Source organism: Marmota monax, unplaced genomic scaffold, assembly GCF_021218885.2.
Source record: "Marmota monax isolate L192 unplaced genomic scaffold, Marmota_monax_Labrador192_F-V1.1 WCK01_AAM20220418_F8-fsc00097, whole genome shotgun sequence".
NCBI lineage: Eukaryota > Metazoa > Chordata > Mammalia > Rodentia > Sciuridae > Marmota > Marmota monax.
The window spans coordinates 1,660,734-1,666,152 of NW_026694162.1; the positions used below are offsets into that span (position 1 = coordinate 1,660,734).

The 5,419-nt window shown below is 36.1% G+C and overlaps 1 non-coding gene across 1 annotated transcript; it reads right to left on the bottom strand.

Moving 5' to 3' along the window:
- Positions 1-4,532: 4,532 nt before the first annotated feature.
- Positions 4,533-4,605, bottom strand: Trnat-cgu (transfer RNA threonine (anticodon CGU)). Its single transcript has one exon. It is a non-coding gene; the product is annotated as a tRNA-Thr (tRNA).
- Between the last annotated feature and the right edge of the window lie 814 nt (positions 4,606-5,419).

Consider the following 5,419-nt stretch of genomic DNA (forward strand, 5'->3'; position numbering starts at 1 on the left):
AACACTCCTGGGTTAAAATTATATACATATATATTAAAATGTATACACATATATATTCCTTAATAAAGACAGGAAATATTTTTTAAATTGTGATGTTAATAAAGCACAAATTTTTCAAAACCATAATTCTGAATAATTGTTGAGCTAAGAAGAGAATCAAAGCTTTAATTATGGACAATTCAGAAATTATAATATTAACCCTAAAATGTAAATTATTGGGTATAGATATACTGACAGTTGAAAAATATACAGCCTTAAATCATCATAAAACTCAAGGCTTCTTTTTGCAAATGAGTTGTAACATTAACCTTTAAAAAAGAGGAATTGGAGAAATAATGTGCTTAAAAGCAGAATCTAATGATCATCAGTGCTATTTTTGAGTGCTAACCATGTAACCAATACTTCAAAAGGCTCTTTATATTAACTATCTCAAGCTAAAATCAGATTGCTTTCTCAAACCCAACATATATCATATACTTCTTTCTAACATCAGAAGAATCATTTAACCTTCTAAATTTTTGTTTCTTTTCATGAAAAGTGGACCAATATTTGTACCTAACTCAAATTAAATGACATGTGTACCAAATGAGATTTGTGCATTGTAAATTCTACCACAGTCAATTCCAGATTAAGATCTAAATGGGGGGCGGTTATGAAATATTTAAAAACATACAGAAGAATATTTATATATTTGATGAGAAATCTTTTTTTTCTTTCTTTCTTAAAAAAATGTGATCATATGTAGAAACCACAGAGGGGGAAAAATTGATTGATTTGAACTATATCCAAATTCAAAATTGAGCTGATCAAGTCAAAGTTGATAGAAGTTGAGAGTAGAATGGCAGCATAGGCTGGGGAGAATAGCAGAGAGGGAGCTGTGGAGAAGAGGGTTCTGTGGCTGCTAAGTCACACTCAAGTATAAGTTTGGTGTGCTATTGCAGTGAAGTGACTACCGATAAAAAGAATGAACCATACATTTCAGTGTATAACAACAAAGCCCACTAGTATGCACAATTAAAATGCACCATTAAAAATGATAAACAAAAAAAAATGTTTTTACCACAAAGAAGGTCAAGTAGATAGATGAGTAGATCCTGATTTAAAAACTACACAATAGGCTGGGATGTGGCTCAAGTGGTAGCGCGCTCACCTGGCATGCGTGCGGCCTGGGTTCGATCCTCAGCACCACATACAAACAAAGATGTTGTGTCCGCCAAAAACTAAAAAATAAATATTAAAATTCTCTCTCTCTCTCTCTCTCTCTTAAAAAAAAACTACACAATGTGTATATATATATATATATATATATATATATATATATATATCAAAACACCACCTCCTACTCCAAAATACCAATAATATCTGTAACTATGGTCCACTTCATGCTTTAAATATAGCTCTTGCTTCTCTGCCACTGAAGCTTATCTTTTAAAAAAAAAAAAAGACATTTTTTTTTCCTCTTTTCCCACTCCCAAATTAATAAGTGAATCACAAACCCCTATAGGGAAAACCTGGAATGTAGCCTTTGAATACCTTAAAAATCTTTTGCTATCTGTGTGGGCAGAATCACAGCCTCTGGACAGGAGTCCCACCACACCACACCACCACCCCATCCCCACCCGGGGCATCTCCTTTGCTAGCAAAACAATAAAAACTTTTTCTTATCCTTTTTTCTCAAAACCATGGTGTTATTGGATGGATTGTCATCGGGAACCAGGACAGAGCTCTTGGTAACCTATTTATGAGTCAAAGTATTGGCAATAAAAAGCAAAACAGCTAGAAGGATTTTCGTGTTCTCATCAAAAATGAGAAAGTGTTTGACGAGATAGTGTGTTTAAACATTACACAAATATATATGTAGTGAAACATCATGGTATCCTCTATATGCAGTTTTTATATATCAGTTAAATCGTCATCTATATTTTAAAAAAACAAACTAAAAATATGAAAAGATCCATTTCTACTTAGAATGTAGAAAGCTATAAGTGAATATCACTCCCAAACTAACAAGAGAAAAAAGATAATTTAGGAAATTGTAACTTTTCTGAAGCTGAGCATACTAAGCGACAAAGGAAACTAAATTGCAAAGAATGGCAAACCCTTCCCTCCAAAGGAGACAGACATATCAACTGCTTTGACAGAGCCTAGAAGAAAGAAGCAGCTACCATATAAGCAGGTCAAAAGAAATCAGCCCAAATTTTAAGAAATTCATAGATGCCAATTGTGGAATATACAATGCCAATAGCCTGGTACACCAGGTTTATGGGAAATATGGACTCTGTTCATCTCCTTCCCAAAGGAAGGAAAGGATTAAAAAAAAATAGTAGAATAGGGCAGGGAAAAGGTAAAAGACTCTCCCACCCTTATTCCACAGATGTACCCCATACTGATGCCAGCCTGCAGGGAGTAATCTACAGCTGCTAGTGCAGAAGCACAAACAGCTCAATTGCCTAGCTCCTTCTCAATTGCCCAAACTTCTCTCCTTTGAAGCAGATGCTGTAGCTGCCAGCAGAGGGCAGCAAGTTCTCTTGCCCCATGGCCCAGATCCACACCCACTGCCTTCCAGAAGGTGTTGAAGACAAGTCCTCCAGTGGGGAAAGCATAGGAAGCCCACTTGCCCCATAGGATATGGGCCAAGACCCATTGCTACAGAGAAAAAAAAGGTAAAATCAAAAATCTTCTGCCCCTAGGGGAGGCTCCAAAAACTCTCAAGTACTTATCTACCTATTGCTCTCACCCTGGCCTTTCTGTTCTCAGAGCAACCTACACTCAATTTAGCAGCTTTTTAAAATTGAGGTAATGTTCACATAACATAGTTAACTATTGTAAAATACACAATTAATTGGCATTAATATATTCATAATGTTCTGCAACCACCACCATGATCTAGTTCCACAATACTACAATGTCCCAGGGAAACTCCATAAGAATCATCTGGTTATTCTCTATTCCCCAGGCCCTGCCAACCATTAATCTTCTGTCTCAATGAATTTTTTTTCTATTCTGGATATTTCATACAAATAGAATCATACAATGTGTAACCTTTTTTGACTGGCTTCTTTAACTTAATCTAGTATTTTCAAGGTTCATCCATGTTTTTGCACATATCAGTTCTTTATTCCTTTTAAAGACTGCATAATATTCCACAGTATGGACATATGACGTATTTTTATCCATTTGTCCACTAATGGACATGTGGGTAATTTCCATTTTTAACTTTTGTGATTAGTGCTGCTGTAAATATTCACCTTTTAGACTCTTGTGCTGACTGTTCTCTCCACTTCAGTGGTCATCTGTAGAATCTCTCCTTCTTTCCATTCAGGTCTCAAGTGTCAATGTTTTCTCTACATATTGGTCTTTTACAGCCACATTTGCAATGTAACTCCAGTCCCTGGCTGCTCACATTTTCAGTTTAGCACTTCTAAGATTATTCTCTTGTTTGCATATTGATTTCCCCACTACAGATGAAGTGGGGAATCTCGCCTCCCAAGAAGGAGGGTTGTTTTGTCTTGTTTTACTCCATCCTCCTTGCCCCTAGGACAATTCCCCCAAATGTCTGTTAAAACAATGCATAAGCAAAATAAAGCAGTCACAATATTTTTTTGCCTGCCAGTTTGATAAAGATTTAAAAGAACTCTGTTTATCAAAAGAACTACAAATGGGAAAAAGAAAAGAATAGTGTCAATTGCTGCTGAAGGGAAGATATAATGACACAAGCTTTCTTGAGGGCAATTTGGCAATAAGTCTCTAAAAGTTGAAAACTAGATATTCTTTGTGCCAGTCGTCTATCTACTTCTGCATATTTATATTTTTAAAAATTAGGTTTTCAGAGATGTATACCAGGGATTTGGGGCAGCATTTGTAAAAGAGCAATGTGATGAATCCCTTCAATATCCATTCATAGAAGACAAGTCATACTCAATATAAGGAACTCCAGATGCCCATTACAGGGGACTATCTGAATACATATGTATTGGTATGAAGATATGTTGGAGGATTTGGGGGAGTTAGAAAAGCTGGTAACCCTGTAATCCTAGGGACTCAGAAAGCTGAGGCATAGGGATTGTAAGTTCAAGGACAGCCTCAGAAATTTAATGAGGCCCTAATCAACTCTATTCAAATTAAAAATAAAAAGGGCTGGGAGTAGCTCAATGGTAGAACACCCCTAGGTTCTATCACCAGTATTAAGGAAAGAAAGAAAGAAAGAAGGAAGGAAGGAAGGAAGGAAGGAAGGAAAGAAAGAAAGAAAGAAAGAAAGAAAGAAAGAAAGAAAGAAAGAAAGAAAGAAAGAAAGAAAGAAAATTTTACTCTAATAAGAAAAGAATGGTTATAAAATATTAAATTTTGGTAAAAAAATGTTTATTTAGAGATGAAAAAAGGAGGGTAAAATGTCAAAAAAGATAATTCTCATAGAGTGACATGATTGTAGGTGATTTTTGCTCTGTTTGCTCAGTTATGCTTAAGTCTTCAAATAGGTACATTTTAAAAATTTTTTTTAGTTGTAGTTGGACACAATATCTTTATGTATTTTTATGTGGTGCTGAGGTTCGAACCCAGTGCCTCACACGTACGAGGCGGGCGCTCTACCACTGAGCTACAGCCACAGCCCCAGAAGGTACATTTTTAATTATAAATACAAATTTAAATAAATGCATATATTTCAGGTGCATAATAAACTCTCTTTTTGAAAATACAAATCAGAGATAATGTATTTATCTGGGATGTGTATATCAATTAAGAAGATGTCAAGTTTTTGTGGATTTTTCTACATTACTATTGATTCTTTCATTCATATATAACATCCTCAGTGTGACAAATAACTGTTTTTTTCTCTCTCTCTCAAAATCTCCAACATTCATAATACATGGTATCAAGTTTTCCCAGATTATACACAATTCCCTGGTTGTCAAAGATCTTTGCATGTTACAAAGATGCTAATATCACACTTCGGGGACTCTTTTGGATACAGTACACTAAGTCACAGACTCAGCAAACATTTTCAAGTCATTCTGTCTATTCTGTCTGCAGACCATTGGAATTTAAACTTTCTTAGGGAGACAACAGTTTCCCCTCCTGTTAAACACTATACAAGTGCAAAGTACATGAACACGTTTATAAAGAAAACTCTATAGATGGCTGAGAGAGGCAACTTGCAATATACCTAGGATGGAAATGAATCAACAGAGCAAGGCATGGTGACCAGCTGGGGCAGCTTTAGGTGGGGCTTGGTCAAAGGTCAAAACAAGTTTACAAGGTCAAATGGGGGAAGTTCAGCAGCTGTGTAAAACCAGGCAGCAGATTAATGTAGGTGAGGAACAGAGTGATTCTGGGCTACCCCGCGGTTCACCAGGGTTCTAAAGGAAGACGGACTCCCAGGCGTAAAGGACAGATCAACACCGTGGGAGAAGGAAAGTCCTGG